At 46.6% G+C, this 23,188-nt stretch overlaps 2 protein-coding genes across 5 annotated transcripts in view; one reads left to right on the forward strand and one right to left on the reverse strand.

Annotated features, from left to right (window-relative positions):
* The window catches only part of LOC147020178 (laminin subunit alpha-5-like), a 189,715-nt gene extending 188,573 nt beyond the window's left edge, over positions 1 to 1,142 (reverse strand). The window contains exons 1-2 of one of the 2 annotated variants that reach the window (XM_085895279.1): positions 1,010 to 1,142; positions 479 to 552 (exon numbers count right to left, since the gene is read on the reverse strand). The gene's annotated coding sequence lies outside the window, so the exon portion shown is untranslated. Of the gene's footprint in view, positions 1 to 478; positions 553 to 902; positions 960 to 1,009 lie in introns of those variants that run through there. The other variant, XM_085895280.1, reaches the window with a different exon arrangement.
* Positions 1,067 to 23,188, forward strand: part of LOC147020179 (uncharacterized) — a 44,602-nt gene continuing 22,480 nt past the window's right edge. For 2 of the 3 annotated variants that reach the window (XM_085895281.1, XM_085895283.1), the window contains exon 1: positions 23,097 to 23,188. The gene's annotated coding sequence lies outside the window, so the exon portion shown is untranslated. Of the gene's footprint in view, positions 1,232 to 23,096 lie in introns of those variants that run through there. The other variant, XM_085895282.1, reaches the window with a different exon arrangement.

Below are 23,188 nucleotides of genomic sequence, written 5' to 3' on the forward strand. Positions count from 1 at the left end.
ACAAGAACAAGTCGATCGATTTTGCTTCATGTCCGATTCCAGATCCGGTCTATCAGTGGGATTCAAAACGTAAACTGTTCAGCCAGACGGAGGTGTGTGCTCTACCGAGTGCAGTTCTCATTTAATACGAGATGGTGATGAAAAAACCATGGATTTAGCACAATCCTGTAAGTGCAACGATTTTATAGAAGGAAAATTCATAAGGAAAGAGCATTGGTTTGACCTGTGTACAATAGTTTCCTGAATATGTTTTTGGACATGTTCTTTTTTTTTTAAATGGAGAAGTCAAGGCTCATGTAGAGGAGTGAAACAATATAGACGTTAAGTTCACATAGACTTGACAGGGGGTAAAAGAGGAAACAGTAAGTCAAAAACACAGACACATTGAAAGTGCACATCGATGAATGGCAGAAATGGACATGGAGAATAAGAAAAGAAAGAAGAACAATTTTTTTGAAAAACAAAGCAAACCACAAACCTGTCTCACGATGTTCCCAACTCTGCTCAAGTTGTCCGTTTATCGTGGGTTAACAATCCGACACTTTGCAAACTCTGCTTCACAGACAGGAAGATTAACCCACAATGAAGATATTTTTTTAAAAAGGCAATACAGTAAATAAATAAATCTTTTAAATAATACAAATGTCTGAGTTATGTAGAGGTAAGAACATCAGCAATCCAGGTAAGCTGTTCAAACTTAGGAGCACCACCATATGGTGCAGTTTTGCGAATACTGCGACAGTCCTTGTTGGAAAGGAAACAAAACCTTGATGCGATGTCATAAAAGTCTGTTTACAGAGGCGTTCAAAAACGACATGAGTTTGTGCTTTAAACTCTCGTGAGCGTACATCTGTAAACAGGATAGCGGTATTTCAGGGTCAGGACACAGCCGGTGGACTTACTCCGGCGAATATCTCGTCTCAGGTGCGCGCTCAGGTGTGCACGCGGGGAAGAGCACGAGCGGAATGCGCACGTGAGCGCGACGGTACCTTCACTAAAAGGTGCTTACCGGGTTGGTTCTGGCCGCACCCCGTCTGAGCTTCATCCGGGCGGTTCTTTCCGGCGTCTCGGTTGTTCCCCGGCGGCCGCGATATCGTGAGAGTCACGAAGCCTCGGGCGATTGCCGGGGCAGCCCTGGAGAACCGCAACGTCTTGCTCAGAGCGGGTGCGGCAACGTTCCTGCGCTGCGTTCAATGACTCTGACTTGGAGCAGCTACTCACGGAGCGTGCGGTACGAGGCGCAACACGCCGCATGTGCTTTCTCATGCACATTCATTGCAATAATCGTGCGATGTAATTACTGCGAAATGGAATTTGAGTGCGTGATGCATCATGTATGTTAACGCCACACTCAACAACGCTGCAACATGCTGGGGGCAGTGGAAGATATGACGTGTTGGAGCATCGTGAGTGTTGTCTTTGTGAAGCAATCCAGGGGAATTCAATAAGTTACACATTGAACTCTTCGTTAAAAAAATAAATAAATGAATAATAATAATAATAATAATAATAATAATAATAATAATAAGTGACTGGTAGCTATTATTCCTTAAACCAGATTATTCCAATTTACTACTGAATGAAAACCTCGTTCAACATGCTCTTTACGCTCGTCAGTGGATAGGTTCGTGAGAGTGAGTAGTCGTGAGAACACCGAGAGTGAGTGGCGGCGCAGCAGCACGTTGGAGAAAGATCAACTTGAAGTTATTAACTCGGATCAAATGGCACATTTGCAAACAAAACAAATAATACAGCAACAAGGATAGATTACAATTAGGAGGAAAGTAATTGACAACAAAATGAAGAAAAAGAAGAGGTGGTTGACGATGAACAGCATCGGCTCGAAGATGAGCTGGCTAATAAAATAGAGGAAATATAATTAATAATATAACCCAAGCAAAGACCACAACAACTGAATAAACTGAATAAATAATAAACAACTTCACTGAATAAACAACAATAAACAGTTGAAGATACAAGTAACGGGAATAAATCAAGCAGTCATTAAAATGCTTCCTAAATCGCCTAATTCGAGAGAAATTAACAATGTCAATTTTGCAGCAGCACTGTATCCACAAGAGAAAATGACAGGCAAACGACACACAAAAAAAAAAACATATCGATCTGATAATCTGACCAGAAACAAAATACCACCATGGAAACAGAGACTTGAGAATCAGAGAGACCGACTGATGGTGGAAACAGGACAAAGGGAACAATTTAAGAGGGGGAACACAAGTCCAAAGTTCGTGAAAAGAATTAGGCAAATAAAAAAGAAATAGAAAATTAGAAGGGCAATCGGTAGAGAGCACACCACCGCCACGTAATGCCTGATCCACGAGAACATATCGGGCCCAATCAATACATTTTTGAAATATCAAGCAATGTATCGTTTTTGGCCCAATCTCTCAAGGGTGAAGAAATACTTAAAAAATTAAATTATTCTCGCATCCAGATCCAGATTCGGATCTTCACCAAAATCTAATCAATTCGTCCTTGCCACACCCAAACCTGTTCACCAAGTTTCATCTGAATCCGTTCACAACTTTTTGAGATATTGTGGTTCATGTCGTTTCAGCCCGATCTCTCAATGGTGAAGAATCACTTACAAAAATTATAATTGTCACATCCGGATCTTCACCAAAATCTAATCAGTTCGTCCCTGTCACACACCGAAACTGTCCACAAAATTTCGTCCAGATCCGTCCACAACTTTTTGAGATATCTTGTACACAGACAAACAGACAGAAAGGGGTGAAAACATAACCTCCTTCACCTTCGGTGGTGGAGCCAACAACGGAATGAAGAAAAGCACTATGTCTGGACGCAATGCTTCGGTTGCAATGTTCACACTTGATGGGATCATCTTGTCATACGTGAGCATTATTTGTTCATTTTCAAGGATCGGATTTTATCTGCGTTTCCATGACTCGACCGATTAGCTGCCCATAATAAACTCCAAATACAACAGATAACGGGAAAAACTTATGATGATGCCAACAATGCAATAAATCAAAATAAACAGTTTGACAACAACCCCAAAAAGTTATACCGAGAGCTAGGGACAGAAAAAAATGTGACAACTCCACCCCCCCCCCGACCCCCGCCAAAAAAAAAAAAAAGAGGACAAAGAAAAATTTTGGAAAGGGATATATGAAGACGGAAGCAGATTGGATATAATACTACACTGGGAAAAGAAAAGCCCAACAGCTGCAGGAAATGCACCCAATGACAATTGATGAAGAAGAAAAAATTATAAAACATCTCACAAAAGCGCCAAACTTCAAAATGCTCAAGCATGGATGGGATTCCAAATTTCTGGCTGAAGCAACTCCATGCTCTCCACGCTCACTACGCTCAGCATTTAACAAACTCATCCAAGGGAAAGCCAGTGGATGAATGGTTCACAAATGGCAACACTCTTTTAGTCCCAAAATCTGAAGAACTCCATCTACCCAACAAACATAGACCAACAACATGCTTGCCAACAACACACAAACTTTCAACAGGTATAATCACCGATGCAGTTTATGACCACCTCACTCAACAAAGAGGTCTAGAAGCAGAGCAGAAAGGATGTAAAAGAGGATGCTATAGAACAACAGACAATTTATTGATAAAACAAAACCATACTCGAAAACTGCAAGCTCCAACAAATCAACTTATCCACAGCGTGGATAGATTACAAAAAAAGCCTTTGAGAGTGCCCCACATTCATGGATTATAAAATGCATGCAATTACAAAAAAATTGACCCCCAGATAGTCACATTGATCGAGAAAGCAATGATGCTCTGGAACACAACTCTGATACTCCCTTACGTGGAAGGAAAGATTGCAATATTCTTCTTCTTCTTTCGGCTGCTCCCGTTAGGGGTCGCCACAGCGGATCATCCGTCTCGATTTCGCTCTATCCTCCACATCTTCCATTGACACTCCAACCACCCACATGTCCACCCTCGCTGCATCCATGAACCTTTTATTTGGCCTTCCTATTCTCCTCCTACCTGGCGGCTCCATCCTCAGCATCCTTCTCCCGATATACTCCTCCAAAAGAAGGAAAGATTGAAATCCCAGCGGTAAAGATATGATGTGGTATCTTACAAGGTGACAGCCTTTCCCCGCTCTTGTTTTGTCTGGCACTGGACCGACTGAGTAACCTCATCAATGAACAAGAACACTGATACAATCTGACATGCAACGTTAAAATGACTAAAGAAACAAGAAAGGTGACACACTTGCTGTCCATAGATGATCTAAAACTCTGATCACAAAATGATAAGAAATTGGCAGATCAACTAAAACTAGTAAATCAGTACTCAGAGGACATCCAAATGGAGTTTGGACTTGGCAAATGTGCCAAATGCACATTTTAAAACTTTTTTTGTATACCTTGTCGAGGCTCGTATGAGAGCTAACACACAACGTGCACAGCAAGGGGGGGCATGAGACAAGAGGGGTGGGAGTGGGAAGGACAAAACAGTGGGGAACAGAGACATTAGGAGATCTGTGGAAGGGAGAGGGATGGGGCAGGGAACATGGGGAATACAAGATGGACATTACAGGGACTTTCAGGAAGGAAAGCAAGGAATTTGAAGGATGTGGGCTTGGGTGGATTATCAGGGGTAGAAAATAGAGGATTTGGATGGGGGATGATAAGAGATGGTGGTGAACAGCTGTTATGAAGGCCTGGAGGGAAGAATGGGATTGAATAGAGCGAGGGAGTTTATTCCAAAGGCGAGAAAAAAAGAGGAATGAAAGAGTGAAGGTGAGCAGTGATTCGTGATTTTGGTAGTTTTACCAAAAGGGGGTTGTTGGCGGACCTTGAGTGCCTTGGGGAAATGTGATGGGGACAAAATCACAGAAAGAGCAGGGGGAGTGGAGGTGAGGCTGGAGAGGAGACGGTAGAAGACAGAAAGACCACCGACCAGCCTGCGGTGAGAGAGTGAGAGGCCCAAAGATTCAGCCTCATTGCGGGAGATGCCAATGATCCAAAATGCCTTGGTTTCAACAGCGTGAAGCCGAGAAAGGTGGGAGGCAGGAGCACCAGCCCAGAGGGAAGAGCAGTACTCCATCAGGCTGTGGAAAAAAGCTTTGTAAGTGGTCAGGAGCTCAGATGGGCCGAGGAAGGACTTTGCACGACGAAGGATTCCCAGTTGGCGACTGGCTTTGGAGGCGAGGCTTGAAATGTGGCTTTCCCAGGAAAGGTCATGGCAGATAGTTACACCCAGAAGCTTGAAAGAAAGTACTTCTTTGAGAGGATTGGTGAGAAAGTGGATGGGGGGGGGGTTTCTAAACGGTCCTTTCAGAGACATAGTGAGAGTGTGAGATTTGTTCGGATTGAAAGACATGTTCCACGTGTTGGACCAGTTTGTGATTTCACCCAGATCTGCAGTGAGCGAAGAAGCTGCTGCATGCCGGTCTGAGGTATGACCGATGGTACGGCAGAGGGTGGAGTCATCAGCAAAGAGATAAGAGGATTTTTCAGAGTCCGAGAGATCATTGATGAAAACCAGAAAAAGAACAGGGCCCAGAACACTACCTTGAGCAACTCCAGCCTGGACAGGAAGAGGGGATGAAAGAACTCCATTTAGGGCCACACGTTGACTGCGACAGGAGAGGAAGTCTGCGAGTCATGAGTGGAGATGGCCTTGGATACCATAGGAAGAAAGTTTGGTGAGCAGGGCAGGGTGCCAGACCATGTCAAAAGTATGCAATATGTCAAGGGATATGACTGATTTCATGTCCGGCATTGAGGACCACCATCCATTGTTGGGAGAGCAGAAGCAGCATATCCAGGGTAGAGTGACCTGGTCTGAAACCAAATTGAAGATAGGAAATCAAGCCATTGGAGAAGAGGAAGGATTTAATGTCTGAAGCAATAATGGATTCCATAACCTTGCTGATGATTGGCAGAAGGCTGATTGGTCTGTAGTTGCAGGGATCTGTTTTTACACCTTTTTATCGAGGGCAGTAATGTTTGCTGATTTCCAAGTTGATGGCAGATGACCTTGGGCAAATAAGAAGGTGAATAGAACAGAGAGGGTGAGCAAGAGCAGAAGAGCAGGTTTTTAGGACACGTGGGCTGATGCCGTCTGGACCCTATGCAGAATGTGAGTTGAGGTTTGACAGCAAGCTCTCCACCTTGTCAGGAGAGAAGGACACAGAGTCCAGAGACAGTTGGGTGCGACTGGGTAAGGTGGGTAGAGAAAGCGATGGGTTTTGGACACAAGATTTAGCTGCAAACACCGAGTTTAGGCATTCAGCCTTTTCACGAGCGGTATCAGCAGTGCAGCCATTTGAGGTGAGGGAGGGACGGATGGGGAACATACACCAGAAACAGATTTTGTTAAATGCCATCAGGATTTTGAGGAGGGAGCGAGGTTTGAAATTCAGACTTGAGCTTAGAAAGATGTTTTCTGGCGCTCCTGATGGTAGATACACACTTGTGCCGAGCTTTATGGAAGGAACTGAGATTACCCTCAGTTGGTTTTGCTTTCAATGAGGCAAAGGCAAGTTGTTTCAGGAAAACTGCCTAGCGAAAGCTTCAGTGAACCATGGGTGGGAGAAAGGGCAGGACAACTGAAGATGAGAGAGGATAAATCTGTGCATGAGGTAGAGCAAGTTTCTTTGAAAGAATTCCCAGGATGAGTTGATGTTGGAGAAAGTAGCGATAGGAGACCAGTCTATAAGTTTGATGATAAGGAGTCTTGGAGACCCTGCCAGTCGGCTTGAGTGAAATGCCAGACTCGACAGCGGTGAGGTGGTTCTCTAATAACAACCAGAGAGATGTCCACTTTGACAAGGACGTGGTCATAAGAACCGATTGGAGCGGAGAAAGAGCAGCAAATATTGTCAGGGAAATTTGTCAAAATCAGATTCAGAAGAGATGGAGTACCATTGGTTGAGATCTGAGTCGGGAAGTTGACTGATTGAGTCAGTCCCGATGAGTCGCAGCAAGCTTTTGCTGAAGTGTCATGACAGGTGAGAGAGGTACCCACACCTAGCCAACTGACATGATGACAATTGAAGTCACCACATATGAGGAAGAGAGAGTTTGCATGAGAAGATAGAATTGGTCCATGTTTTTAGATAGTGAGGTGTAGATGGAGTCATCACTGTTTGGTGGACGGTACAGTGCACATATAAACATGAGGTGGGAGTGGAGGGGAAGCCTCAGCCAGAGGTATTCCTCGGGGTGTGGGGAGTGAAGACAGTGCATGGAGAGTGAGGAATAGAGTCTTTGATGAAGAGAGCAACTCCTCTTCCTGGACGAGGCTCAGGTCTGTCATACCGGAGGAGGGAGTAACCAGGGAGAGATACTTGGGAGTCAGACACGTCATGGGAGAGGAAAGTTTCTGTTAGGCAGATTATGTCTGGTTTGTCAGTTGCAACTCGAGTGTATGAGGTGCAGTGGGACGCAAGAAGCACGCGCGCCAGCATCAACTCCGCTTTATTGCGCGACCAGAAGTACACTCCTGCCACCCCTAGCGGGCGAGGCATGCTATACGATAACCCAATCACGTGACACAGCACACTCCTCCCCTCGTAAAATGACCCGTCACACGATGAACGGACAATCACAACATGACCATCTGAAACCCATCAACACTCATAATCCTCCAAGTACCGCGGCCGCACTCTGACCCGCCTCGGACGGGCAGCGCCGCCAGACAGTCCAGGCTCAGACGCCTCCCGGCTCGGTCGAGGTGACACCCTCGCCGGACTTGCACTTTCCGCAACACCAGCCACCCCCGACCACCCAGCCTGCCCGACGTCCCCGGGTAGGACGGCATCAGGCGAAGACCCCCTTGGCGTCGGCCCAACCAGCCCCGGCGATACAAAGTCAGGTGCCGGCGATACTACCGGTGGGGGTCCCGCATCGTTCGGCCCGGGGAGGTGTGGTGGGGGCGACGCTGAACAGCGATCATGCATTTGGTCCACGTGCCGCTTCCACACATCCCCACCATCAGTCCGCACCATGCAATTCGCCGGCCCCAGCACCACAGAGACCACCGCTGGCACCCATTTGGAACCGTGGAAATAATCGCGCACCATTACCCGTTGCCCCACCTCGAAGCTGCGCAGCTGCGTCGGACGCGACATCGCCCCACTCCCCGACCCTCCAGGTCGCAGCAAATCCAGCCTGGACCGCAATGCCCGTCCATAGAGACGAATGGCAGGCGAATCACCCGTGACAGGATGAACTGCGTTCCTGTAATGGAGCAAAAAGACATCGACCACCGTCTGCACAGGTGCAACACCCCCCCCCCCCCTGCGCAAAGCCCGCTTCAACATCTTGACAAACGACTCAGCTTGGCCATTCGTCTCAGGATGATACGGTGCGGACCTTAGATGTCGAATACCATTCTGGCGCATAAACTCATCAAATACACCTGCGATGAACTGCAGACCATTATCAGAGACCAGAATCTCCGGCAACCCTTTATGAGCAAAGATCGTCCGCAGTTTCTCTACTGTAATGTTTGCTGATGTATGCTGCATTACTACAACCTCCGGCCATTTAGAGAATGCATCGATCACAATCAAAAACATTTTGCCATTAACCGGTCCCGCAAAATCTACATGGACCCTCTGCCAAGCTCGGTCTGGCACAGGCCAGAGACCCGAAGCCCGACGCGGGTTATCAGCATCTGTCTGGCACGTGGCGCAACGCTTAACCAACTGCTCAATGTCTTTGTCCAACCCCGGCCACCACAACAGGCTACGAGCAAGACTCTTGGTCTTCACGATGCCAAGGTGACTGACATGCAGTTCTTCCAAACACCGCTGCCTGAACCTCGGAGGAATCACCGTCCTCATTCCCCACATTACGCACCGTTGGACCAACGACAGCTCCGATGCGCATGACGTGAAAGGTTGAAATGCCGGTGTCGAAGGCAGATCGCTCCAATTCCCCGTAGAAATCGCCTGGACGACACGGGCAAGCACCGGATCACGAGCCGATTCCACCGCGACCTGCCTGGCCGTGACCGGCCCGCTTTGGACCCGGCCCAGTGCGAACACATCGACCCGGTTGGCCAACTCAGACGCAGCTGGACCCTCCGCACACGGCAAGCGTGAGAGCCCGTCACAGTTAGCATGCTTCTCGGTGCTTCGGGACTGAATATCATAATCGCAAGCACCCAGAAACAGACACCACCGCTGTATTCGCGCGGTCGCTACCACCGGCACCCCGCGCTCGGGTCTCAGGATGAATTGAAGCGGTTTGTGATCCGTCTGCAAAGTGAAATGCCGCCCCAGCAGGTATTGATGAAACCTCCGCACACCCCAGACGAGGCTGAGAGCCTCACGCTCAATCTGGGCATATCCGCGCTCTGCTGTGGACAGGGTCCGGGATGCAAAACAAACAGGCCGCTCGGAACCATCGTCCATCCAGTGGGAGAGCACTGCCCCGATGCCATATGCAGAGCTGTCACATGCCAATAGGAGCGGACGCGCAGGCTCGTAGTGCACGAGGACCGTATCCTCTGTGAGCAGCCGCTTGACGCGGTCGAACGACGCCTGGTGTGCAGGCCCCCAAGCCCAGCGCTCGTCCTTCCTGAGCAACCGCGTCAACGGCGCAAGTTGTGAGCTGAGCCCGCGCACGAACCTTTGGTAATACTGGGCCATACCAATGAACGAGCGCAGCTGCGTCTTGTCGCGAGGCGGTGGCATGTGCTGAATCGCCTCCACCTTCCGAGGACCTTTCAACAGCCTCTCCGGCGTGATGATGTGCCCGAAGTATTCCAAGCGCTGCTTGAAGAACGCGCACTTGCCCCTGTTCAAGCGCAGGCCACACGCTTCTAGCTTTGTCAGCACTTGGGCAATGTTCGCAAGATGCTCGTCCGCAGTTTTCCCCGCAATGAGCACATCGTCCAGGTAGGTCTGAGCGGGCAGGCCAATGCAAACCTGATCCATGGCTTTCTGCCACAAAGCTGGGGCCGAAGCAATCCCAAAACAGAGTCGGGTATATCGATAGAGTCCTTGACACGTGTTGATTGTCAAAAGCTCGCTACTCCCGGGATCCATCGGCAGGTGAAAATATGCATCACGCAGGTCGTGCTTCGTGAAGTATTGACTCCCCGCCAATCGCGCATATATTTCATCGATTGACGGCAATGGATATTGCTCCACGCTGAGCCCCGGGTTAACCGTGGATTTGAAATCCCCGCACATTCGGACGTCTCCATTCCGTTTCAGCACCGTGACCACCGGGGTGGCCCAATCCGAGCACGACACCCGTTCGATCACTCCACAGGCCTCCAGCCTATCCAGTTCACTCTTGACCTTGTCCCGCAGGGCATACGGCACCGGACGCGGTTTACAAAACCGAGGAACCACCCCCTCCTTCAAGAAGAGTTTTGACTCCATGCCCTTGAGTTTCCCAAGGTCGTCGCTAAACAACCCTTGATGTCTTTGAAGAATCTCCTCCAACTAATCCTCCCACTGGCTCGGCACAGGTTGCACAAGGTGAACTGCGGCCCAGTCTAGCCTGATGCGGGCCATCCAATCTCGGCCGAGGAGAGATGGTGCCCTCCCCCGCACGACGTACACCCGAAGCGTGGCGACCTGGCCTTGATACCGCACAGACACGTCTGCCATCCCGACTGGCGTTATCTTCTCGCGGGTGTACGTGAACAGCGTGAGGTTTGACCTGATAAGCTTCAAGCCGTTGAGTCTACGCGCGGTCTGTTCGCCGATGAGCGACACCGCTGCTCCTGTATCGACCTGGAACGTGATCGGCGTTTTGTTCACTTCGACTTCCACGGTCATCGGGCGCGCCGTCGCCGGGCCAATTGAAAACAGGTCCATCAACGGCCACTGGTTCCGCCCCGAGTCGCCTCGCACATCGCCGTCCATGACCTTAACGGTGGCCGGCGCCCCACGGCACACACGCGCCAAATGACCCACCTTGTGACAATTCAAACACACGTTGCCTTTACACGGGCATGCATGGCGCAGGTGTCGACCTCCACATCCCAAGCATGTCCGCGGGGTCACCCCGCCGCACGCGCGGCCGCGCGGCGACGTCCGACCTGCATCGAAGGTCGTGCGCGCGTCCCGGGGTGCCCGCGACCCCGCGTGGCCGGTGATGGCTCGAACATCCCCGCGAGTCTGCTCGACCGCTGTAGCCGTGCTGACCACCGAGTCGAATGTAATGGCTTCACCCTTCAGCGGTAAAACCGCTGAAACCATCTTCGCATCTCGTAAACCAGCAATAAAACGATCTCTGAGCCGAGCTGGCCGCTCCCCCGCCGTGAACTTGCAGGCCACGGAAGAATGCTTAATCCGTACCACAAAATCAGCGACGCGTTCCTCTGCTCCTTTCGAGAGGCGATCGAACTGGAATCGAGCGAGCTGTAATGACTTCTCCGGTGCCATGTGTGCTTTCATCTTCTGCACAATGTCCCGAAACGACAGCTCGTCATCCCGGGGCCTGTTCGGTGCCACTAAATCACCCAGTAGCCGATAATGCTCCGGCGAAAGCGAAGCGAGCAAGATCGACTTCTGTTTGCTCTCGTCGACCACATCGTTCGCGTGGAAATAGCATCCCAATTGCTCCGAAAACAATTCGAAGTCGTCTCCGTCGAAAACGGGCACAAGTCCGTATTTATCCATCCTCGTCAGCCAACTAGAGTGTACGAGGTGCAGTGGGACGCAAGAAGCACGCGCGCCAGCATCAACTCCACTTTATTGCGCGACCAGAAGTACACTCCTGCCACCCCTAGCGGGCGAGGCATGATATACGAAAACCCAATCACGTGACACAGCACAGCAACCTGTAAGGAAAGATCTGAAAGGTTTGAGCAAAGGCCCTGGATATTTGAGGTCCACACTGTTAATGGAGAGGGAGGGAAAAGGCTTTGGTTGCAGGGGGTGGGAGGGGAGGGGGAGGGTTGGACGAGGGAGGAGGGGGTAGGGAGAGTTGTTGACACAGTGTGGGGGATTGCAGAATAGCTAGGGGAGGAGGCCGGATGAGGAGGAGAAAAGGCTCTCTGGTGCTGGGGGAGAGGGTGGACAAGAGAGGGAGCAGAAGGCAGTTGACGATTTGAGGAGGTGGAGTGAAGAGATGAAGGTGAGAGAGCAGTGGAAGGAGGCAACTTTGTGGATGAGAGCAACTTTGAGAAGGGTGAGTGAGGCGGGTGAGTGGGGAGAGTTGAGGGAGAAAGGTGAGGGGGAGTTTTTGAGAGAGATGAGAGGGAGGCTTGGAGAGAGAAGAGTGAGGGGTGAGAGGGGTGAGTTGGCACTGAAATTGTAAAAAAAAAAGAATGGTTGATGGAAAGCGAACATTCATAGCAAACTGGGTTTTTTTTAAGTTTTCGGTCAGAGATGCGATTAAACACGTTTCTTGATGGATGCAATAAAGGCGAATTCAGAGAATGGAGCGAAGAAACGCTGTAACAGTTGGATTTTTTAGGCAAGGTATGAAGGAGATGTCAAATTGAGAGCAGTCTGTTTAAATAGTAGAAGAGTCATACATTATGAAACAGAAAAGAGTACCAGATGTGTGAAAGAGGAAGATGAAGCATTATAAGATATAGTTTTTACTATTATTATTATTCTGGTTTGAGAGAGTTTCCATCAGATTAGGTCATGGAAGTGTTGCAGAAAAAATCGTGAGGTGAATGGTGAAATTGGATCGATAAACGCAGGGGGTGTAAACAGATCACGTGGTTACAGGAGAAGCACTTGGCTATGGGAGGTGTGTCGTCAAAAGTGAAATTATTTATTTCAAATAAGGATTGCATAACATTCGGAAAAGGGAAGGTTGAAGTAAAATCGTGGAAGTGTGTGGTGAATTTAGAACGGTAAACGCAGTGTGAAGCTGCTGGGTTGATGAAAAGTACCAGGAAGAGTAGAAAGAGACACGTGGTTGCAGGAGGTGGAGAGATCGAAAGGATACAAGGAAGATTATTATTTTTGATGTATTTTTGAAGAACAGGTAAGATTTGGGAATGGAAGGTTGTAGGAAGAAATTGTGAAGGTAATGGCGAGAGAGGGTCAGCTCAGTTGAATAAAGATGGTGTGCCAGGAAGAAGAAGAAGAAGAAGAAGAAGAAGAAGAAGAAGAAGAAGAAGAAGGATCGAGACTCGTGAGTATGCAAGGAGAAAGGTCATTTTTTTTCATATTTAAGACAATAAATAGAGTGTTTATTTGGGAGGGATGCGGGACGTTGGGAAAGTGGGGAAGATAGAAATTGAAGGTAATGGGGAGAAAATACAAATAAACACGATTGTACACCGAGGAGAATGATGGGTAGGCCTCTTGCACTCGGTAGGACAAGGTCGACGAAAACTCACAAAATAGCACGATTTTTGAAACAAAACCGAACGAGTAACACACCGTAACATGTAGGTGAGAAAATAAACAGTTAAAAAGGGACAGATAACGACTGGAAACATAACTTTGAGATAGTCAGCAGAGAGCCCTGAAGGAGACCTGCCGACGTGCCAAACCCAGAACTGGAAGTCAATAGAGTCTCATCAATTCCCCACAAGCCAATCCCCCCTCCCCTCCCCCCCCAATATTCTCCTTCCCCATCCCCCATACTAATGGAGAATTCTTTGTGTTCCCCTTTTTAGAAATATACTGGATGACCTGTGAACCCGTTGGGTTCCCGTTGTGACAGTGGTTGATTAAAAAAATCTTTTCACGAAGAAAAAAAAAAGATAGCCCCAGCGAACTCTCCAGCTGAGGTTGTTTCCATTGATCAAATTCTCCCGAAGAGTACTTGACTGAATCAGGAATTGAGTTTTTTAATAATTTTTTTCATTGCTCGATTTGAATGAAACTTCATACTGCACACCACAGGAGAATGGTGAGTAAGGTGGCCCTAAAATTTTTGCCCTCCTGTACCGTTTTGGCTGCATTTCGGGAACATACATACAAGATGAGAGTTGTAGTAAAATCTAGATTATCATAATTATAAAGTAATACTATTAATAAAACAGCTGTGTGGTTTTGTGTTGTGTTTGTGTACTGGTCTGTTATGCAATTAATAAGAGACATAACCAGAACTGCTATTTTTATAACTGTTGGCAGTGATGCCCGGGGACCAAGACATCCCACTTTGATGATACGCCGCTTTGATCGGACACCTGACCCTGACCCATGACGTTTATTATGATCATTCAATTGAATTTAGAATGGGATTAAAATAAATTAAATTCAAATAAAATGGATGACCAAATAGGTACAGTCCTGCATTGGAGTAATCAGAAGAAACCTGAACAACAACTAATTGGCTTGGGGGTTGGGGGGGGACTGTCTGGTGAGGGGGGGAGGGGAGGAGGGGAGGGATTGTCTGGTGGGGGGGAGGGTGAATTGTCTTTGAATCGCCAGCAATACCTCACTTACTAGCTTTATTGAAAGATACCATGGGATAGGATTTGTCATAGGAGATTTATGTAAGCAGATGATAGCATCGAGTAAAGAGGATCAGAAAGGCTGCATAAAAAGGACAATGTTTGTAATTAACCACGATAATTATTTTTAATCAATCATCAAATGTCTGAATTAGATCCACATCCCTCATCACTTGAGTTCCTGAATTTATATTGACGTTTCAAATATAAATTTGAAATATAAATTTGATGAGAGCCAATGCAGGCATGCCTCAAGGCCCTGGGTGAGAGGTGTGGCCAGACTAGCCAAGAATTCGACTTTATCCCCATTTGAATACATGGATTGAAAGGTATGTGACAGATAAGGGACGATTTTGAAAGTTCAAGTTTTGAGTTGAGAAAATCAATAACGTGTGCGTTTCAGATGAGGTTTGGAGTTCAGAAAGTTATACAAACGAGATAATCACAATCGTTCAGGACAGAAAAAGTTGGAATGTATTTTTTTTCACTCTACAAAATATATTTATTGTCGCTTATGTATTGAAAATAAAAATCCTCGGTGTTTTTTGGACTACTGTAAACATCTCTATGAAGAACATCTTTTTTTCTCTTTGTTTTTAAACATGGATTAGGCTCATGGAAGAGCTAGGACAGACACAGAATAGACCAGAAGACAACATAAAGAGAACAGCAGGAGAGAGGGGAAACACCAACGGCAGGGTGGAGCGAGAAAATAGACAGAGACGGACAAACAAGGGATGCAGGTAATGATGAGGGTACGGGAGAAGGCAGTGGGTGGACAACATGTATACATAAGCAAAATTTTACAAGAGATGCGGGTGGTTTAAAAGATGTTGAAAAGGTCATGGGTTTAGATGGGGGATGACCTGAGATGGAGGTGAACGGATGTCTTGAAGACCAGGAGGGAAGAATGAGATTGAAGAGAATGTGGAAGACGGTTTCACAGGTGGGAAGACAGGAATAAATGAGTGTAGGTGAGCAGTGGTTCTGGATTTAGGCAGTTTCATTAAGAAGAGAGGGTTTCTGATGGACCACTTGCATCCTGCAGAAACATTGGAGGGATACAGACGAGAAAGGGCAGAGGATGCAAAACCAAAAATAGGACTGCGCCTCCTGAAACTCACCTGGATCAGGAGTAACAGTCACACAAACCGCCCGCAGACCCCCTTTGATCCTAATTATCTTTTAATATCATGAAAAAATCTTGGTACGTCATGGGTGATGAAGGTTGTGGTTAAGCTTCATTGAAATTGTGCGTGTAGTTTATGAGAAGAGAGCAAATACCTATTTTCAGCGGGGGTCAAACTCTCCGCCCCCCCCCATAAACACCCTTGATGAGCACAGATTTTGATGCGGTCAATAAACCTTCATTAGGCATCAGATATAAAGCTGGTGGCCAAGTTTCTTCAAAATCATGTGTTTAGTCTCAGTGAGAATGACTGAAGTGTTTATGGACTGACTGATTGACTGACTCACCTAAGGATACTGCTCAATTGCATAAGCTCACCTGACTGAAGTCCAGGTGAGTTAAAATGAGACGGAAGAAGACAAAGAGACTACCAACCTGACTAATAAAGTAATTGCCCATAGACTCAGCTTCATTGCGAGAGATTCCATGATCTTGAAAGCCTTGGTTTTGATGACATCAAACTGAGCAAAATGTGAGGCAGGGTTGCCAGCCCAGAGGGGAAGTGGTACTCCATCAAGCTGTGGATGAAAGCCTTTTCGGTGGACAGGAGCTCAGGTGTGCCAAGTCAGGACTTTGCATGGCGGATGATGCCCAGTCAGTGTCTGGCTTTGCAGGCTAACTTTGAAATGTGGCTTACCCAAGAGAGATCATAGCTGATGGTGAGAAACCCAAGAGTTTGAGTGCCTGAACCTCTTTGAGAGGGTTGTTAAGAAAGTAGATGGGAGACTGCGGAACAATCCTTTCAGAGAGAGGGTGAGCGAGTGAGTGAGTGAGTGGGATTTCTCTGGATTGCGAGACATACTCCAAGTGTTTGACCAGTTTGTTATTTTGTCAAGGTCTGATGAGAGGAAAGAGGCTGCTGCCTGTCTGTCAGAAGAATTAGGGATGTCACAGCAGAGAGTGGAGTCATCAGCAAAGAGATAAAGAGTATTTTACAGAGAGCCAGAGAGATCGTTGATAAAGATGAGGAATAATATGGGGGCCGATAACACTGCCTTGGGGTACTCCAGCCTTGACAGGGAGAGGAGATGAAAGGGATCCATTGAGAGGCACACATTGTCTTCGAGAGTGGAGGAAGACAGTAATCCAAGAGTGGCATTGTCTTTGGATTCCAAAGGCTGACAGTTTGGAGAGCAAACCAGGATGCCAAACTGTATTGAAAGCTTTAGGTATGTGCAGAGATGGCCCTGATCTCATGTCTGATATTGAGGGCCTCCATCCATTATTGGGAGAGTCTAAGAAGCATGACAAAGGTAGAGTGACCAGGTCTGAATCAGAATTGATGATCTGAGATGACGCTTTTGGAGAAAAGAATGATGTTATGTCAACTGCGATGAGGGATTCCATGACCTTGCTGATTATTGGAAGTAAGCCAATTGGGTTGTAGTTAGGGGGATCTGTTTTTGCACCTTTTTAATGTAATGCTGTGATGTTGGCAGATTTCCAAGCAGATGGAATATGACCTCAGGTAAATAATCGGGTGAAAAGGGCAGAAAGAGAGGAAGTGCAAGAGCAGCAGAGCAGAATTTTAGTTCAAGGGAGTTGATGCCGTCTGGTCCAGTTGCAGAGGCAGTCGAGGGTTGCCAGAATTTTTTTACCTTCTCAGGTTCAAAAGGCACAGTATTCAGGAGCAGTTCGGTATGACTGGGTACACAGAGAGACACAGCCGGTCTTCTCACGAGCAGAACCGGCTGTGGTGGCATTTGAAGTGAGAGAAGGGATGGAAGGGGAGCATACACCAGAGACAGACTTGACAAGGTGCCACCAGCTTTTAGAGGAGAGAGACCAGTTTGAAAGCTCATCAACATCCCATATATCAATGTTGATCATCCCACATATCAATTGTTGAGAGCTTTTGTGCCTGGTGGCTTCATTTGAAAAGAATGATAGGAATAACATTCAATTTCATGGGGTCCAAACCTCAAAACCTAAGGGAAAGGCCTTTAATTTTGGTGTGGTTGATTGCTGAGAAAACCTGCTGGTCGACGTTTTGGTCCAGTCTTACTCTGGGTTTATGGTGATTTTTGTTTTGCACCACTGACCACATCTAAACTTGATTGGAAGTGATTTTTCTCAAAAAAATATTTTCACATGACTTTTGTTTTCTTTTTGTAGATTGAATTGAATAGACAGCCCTTGTTGGGAGAATAACCTTTGGACAGAGCTTCTTTTATGTGGTTGTTATTGGTACAGAGTTGACTTGGCTCAGTGGTGAGCACACTGGATTGCTTGCTATCCCAGGGGTTGTAGTTTAAAATCCAGCTGAAAGCTGCAGAATTAAATATTTGGATTTTAAGTTACTGGAATTTACCATGTCACTGTTGGAGTGTACTGGAAAAAAAAATAAAAAAACTCGGCTTGAACATTAATGAATCTAAAGGCAGCAGCTAATCTGCCCCCACTTCATCTCACTTTGTGTAGTCAGGCAACTTTAGATGCCCTTGGAGTAACTTGGTTTGGCCACTAAAATTCTACCTGTGAAAAGGTCCCACAAAGAGAATTATAAATTTAATTTCCAACCAGGTAGGAGGAGAGCAAGTAAAGAAACAGGAGAGCTCATAGAAGATGAAGCTCCGGGACCAGATAATATGCGTCCGATAGATTTGAAGGAAGTGACAGAGCAGATAAGCAGGATTTTGTTCGAAATATTTAATCTCTCACTGGAGTCAGGACTGGCATCAGAGGAGAGGAGAATATCAAATGTAACACCATTATTTAAGAAAGGATCCAGAGAGGAATTGGAGAACTTTAGACCTGCAATTTCATTTCATTTATTGTTAAGGCCTGGTGTCGGTTTAACGGTTATGGTGGCTGACTTAAGATTTTGGAGTCTCGAGTTGAAGTCCCTGTCGTGCTGTTGAATTTGCGGTTTGACTCAGCCTGCCGTTCTTCTGAGGTTGGCAAAACGAGTACCAGCTTACTGGTAATAGGGGGGCACTGTATCAGCAACACAGCTGTACCCTCAGAAAATAATGCAGCCAGTCACCACCAGCTGCATATGAATAAATAAATAAATAAGTTATGGGGAAGAACTTCGAGATCATATGATGGAATAATTGAGATAAATTTAAGCAAATTAAGGGCAGTAAGCATGGATTTACTAAAGGGAGGTCCTGCTTAACAAATTTAAGTTCTATGAAACAATTTCTGATTGGGGGGTGGGAGGGGATGAGGAAGCTGCAGTGAATGTGGTACATCTTGACAAAGAAGGAATTTGATAAGGTATAGTAGCATGTAAAAAGCTTCTCGTTAAGGTGAGGTCTAGCGGAGTGGCTGGTGGAGTAGCAAAAGTGAAAACTGGAGTAGTGATAGGACGCAAAGAGTAGCTGTGAATGGGAGGATGGCAGGGAGCTTGTAAATGTGAGGGGTACATCTTGACCATTCCACTTATTTATTATTGAGAGCTTTGGTGCCTGTTGTCATCACTTGAAAAGAATGATCAGAATAATATTCAATTTCATGGGGTATAAACCTCTAAACCCCAGGATAAGGCCTTTACTTTTGGTGTGGTTGTTTGCTGAGAAGTACCAATACTGGGACCATTATTAATATTATTATAGATTATAACGTGCTAGCGATGGATACAAATAATGAAAATGGAGATTACACGATGCAAGAGGCAGTCTTGGAATGTGAGACACAGGAAAAGGATCTGGGGATGGCAGTATATATGGGGGTAAGCAGACCACACAATGCTTGGCAGCAGTGCCACGAGAGGGCGACACAACATCCATAGTCCAGTTGAAAGGTCTCCTGCAGTGCAAGGATGCCAAAATCAAATGCTCTTTCCAAGCAGATGAAAAGTGTAGTTACACCCTTTTTGGGGCTTGTCAGTGCAACAAATTGTTGTTCCGTTTCATCCACTTCATAACTTTGAAGCCTTCCAGTTTTCTACGATTTAATGATGCACCCAGAACTGTGATTGGTGAGGACACCAGATCGAGTCCCGTTAAAAAGTTATTTCTGCACAATCTGGGACCAACAAGTGGAATCTGCTGCATGGACACATTTGTCTTCTGTGTGCATCGTCGATGGGGTTTAGTTATACGATTGGTTATATTGAGTGACTTCGTTATGACAGGTGGTTTGGTTGTGCTGGGTGGTTTTATCCCATACGGGGAGCCATGCTGTCGATGCCCCACCTTTTATTAATTACATATGGTTGAGTGGCACCCAAGGTGGGACGTCGGCAAGACTAGCACAGCGAATCAGTAGAGTACCAACCTACCGTATACTTACAACATACTGTGTCTAACCAATGGAGGAAAATAGACACCGAGAAGGTTTGTAAACAACAAATCTTGCACTGTATTAACAGGAATGTATTTACAAGAGATTGCAGTGTCACAAAAGAAACGGTCTTTTCCCGAGCACTCAAAGAACCCCTCATACAACCAGCCTTAAATTAAATACAGACAAGCACCACATTTATCCTGGAAAATTAGACAAAAAAGGGGATGGAAAGAAAGAAGAAGTCGGGGCATGTTGGCGACCTCTTCCTTACCCGTATGTGAGCAGGCCTAGCCCCCATGGGTCCCAACAACGTGTCGATGCAGATGAGAGAGATGTGGAAGAGAGGTGCGCTGTTGTGCAGTATCATATGGTGCTAGTTCTGAAAAGAACTTTTGGGGGTCTCGTGTTGTTCGTTGATGCTCCACAACTAGCGAGCCCAGAGGTGTATGAACTGAATGATGCAAGGTTATAGGGTGCGTGTGTGAAAAGCGTGTAAGTTAGTTCCATCGGGACTTGGACACGAGGAGCATCCATTACACTTTACGGGCTGGGAAGCACCCTGCTTGGTGTCCTCACATTCAGTTTGGTAGTTTTGGGAAGCGCCCTGCTTGATGCCCTCAAATTCTGCTTGGTAGCATTGGGAAGCGCCCTGCGTTGCACCCTCACGTTCTGCTTATTAGCATTGGGAAGTGACCTGCTCAGCGCCCTCGCATCCCGCTCAGTCGTACCTCTGGTGTTCACCCCATCCTCTCACTACCGCCCAATCCCCACCCCTGAATTAGACTGCACCAAATCCACATGCAAAGTCTTTGCACATGAATTCTTTCAGGATCGGACTCGCTCTGCCCCGGACTGCGCCAGATCTGCACGTCAATTCAACTCTTAATACCACGCCGTGCTGGGTTTTTATTGTCCCCTGCATGGTGTTGCTAATCACGTTCGCTTTCGGCAACCGACCCGATTGGCTGAGGCACGCTGCAATCTAGCGGCTGGGATTGGTTGCTGGAGCGTGGAGGAGGGGGAAGAGGGCAGCGTTTCAGGAAGCGCCTCATTTGATCTGCTTTGATTGAGATGCTGGAACAGCAAAAAATTACGATAATTAGAGTGCTGGAATGGTGATTATCTGGCCTAAACACTGGTGAGATGATGTGATTTGAGAAGGTGGGTTTGAGAATGAAGCATGACAATGGGGGTTCGTGTACAGGCATCGGAATATGAGGGTTTGAAAATGGTTTTTTTTGTATACTTCGTAGAAGCTCATATAAGAGCTAACATGTGGAACATATAACAAAGGGAGAAAGAGACAAGGGTGGGAGAGGGAAGCACAACAGTAGGGAACAGAGACATTAGGAGAACTGTGGAAGGGAGAGGGATGGGGCGGGGTACACGGGGTAAACAAGATCGACACTACAGGGACTTTCAGGAAGGAAAGCAGGGAATTTGTAGAAGGTGGGTTTGGGGTGGATTAACGGGGATAGAAAAAAAATCAAGTTTTTGAATGGGGGAAGATATGAGATGGTGATGAAGTTTGTTTGAGAGGCAGCAAAAAAAAATAGGAATTAAAGAGTGAAGGTGAGCAGTGATTTTTGATTTTGGTAGTTTTACAAGAAGGGGGTTGCTGGCAGATCTTGAGCGCCCTGCGGAAACATTGGGAAAACATAGCACAGACAGAGAAGTAGGGGCAAGGCAGGAGAGGAGATGGTAGAAGGCAGAAAGACCACTGACCTGCCTGTGGTGAGAGAGTGAGAGGCCCAAAGACTCAACTTCATCGTGGGAGATACCAATAATCCTAAAAGCGTTGGTTTCCAGTCTCGAGCCGAGAAAGGTGTGTGGCAGGAGCACCAGCCCAGAGTGCACAGCAGTACTCCATCAGGCTGTGGACAAAAGCTTTGTATGTGGTTAGGAGCTCAGGTGTGCCAAGTAATGACTTTGCACGATGGGTGTTTGAGAATGGCAGTTTGAGTATGGGTGTCAGAAAACAAGTGTTTGGGAATGAGATTTGAATATGGAGTTGGAGAATATGAAGGTTAGGGAATGAGGAAGGTAATAATGGGGAAGGTTCTACCAACAATGACAGTGCATCTCCCTTTCCTTGATGTGACAGGATGGGTAACATAACTGAACAATCACTCTGGAAATATCTGAACTCCAGGGTTTTTTTTTTTTAACATGTTGGATGAGACTCCCCAGGGTCTTTTCACAACCGCAACACAACCCTCTCTTCCATACCAGACTCATCCCGAGTCTGCGGGCTCCTGTATATATTTGAGGTAGTTCCCATTAACACAATTACCTATGGATCCATGAGTGCGACATTTTGTTGAAACAAGGAAAGTTTCATACATGTCCTCATTAAAGAAAATAAGGAAACTGGTGTAAGTCTTGGGATTTGTTGTATGGAAGTCTTGCAGTGTGAGAATGTGAGTGGTGAAGGCTGCGATGCAGCTTGTGTGTGCGTTCGGTGTGTGAAAGTGATGAAACCAGTCCAGTAGCTCAAAGGCAGCATTGGGATTCTCATGTATGTGCAACTTCTGAATCTTTGCAGCTGTGGAGGAACCGAGGTAGGGTTTGAAACAGCAAAGAGCTTGTGTAGCTTTTCTTGGATGCTTTATGCAGCAATTTGGCTGGAAGAGCACTGGGGGTTAATGATAAAGATCCTAAGCACATGGGGATAATTTATGAGGCGAGAGCTGATTGATGTTCCTTCCAAATGCGGTTAGACGTGAATGGGTCTTGATATGCATAGAAATCAAACAGACACAAACAGATACTTATCAAATTATAGTTGAACCATTCAGCTAACTCGGAGTTCAACTCACCAAGTCAGTTACTTATGTCAGCCCTGAAAATTAGTGAGGATGACATCATGCTTTATAATGTTACCGGCTTTGGGCCAGATGACCAATATTTGAGCTCACTCGAGTCTACGGTCGGGTATGCTCGTCGAACACACCGATTATGTGTGATGGTACACACAATATCCTCCATTTTGAGCAAGTTATACTGTGCACGTAAACATTCGAAACAAAGTTCAATTGCATACTGTGTTGGAGCCCAGATGCTTTTGAGGCTGAGGTTGTTAACCCTTAACTAAATGTTGACTATACGTCATTTTAACTTACTAATTGGAGTAAAAATACACCCTCTTTAAATATAATACTCACAAACTCAAAATGGACCTGTATCCAACACACATAATTCAGAGGACATGTTGCCAGGGAAAAGACACACCATTACTGGATTCTCCAGGGAGGATTCCATTTCTGCAGATAAAAGCTGTCCCAAGTCAACACTTTCCACCATGTTTAAAAATATCATATCGCACATTCCACCATCCCTCTTGCACCTATTTAAATTCAGAATACCACCAGTCAGACAGCAAACACACTTTATCGCCTG

Source organism: Eptatretus burgeri, chromosome 9, assembly GCF_056783735.1.
Source record: "Eptatretus burgeri isolate ZD-2024b chromosome 9, Ebu_testis_v1, whole genome shotgun sequence".
In the NCBI taxonomy this organism is placed as follows: domain Eukaryota; kingdom Metazoa; phylum Chordata; class Myxini; order Myxiniformes; family Myxinidae; genus Eptatretus; species Eptatretus burgeri.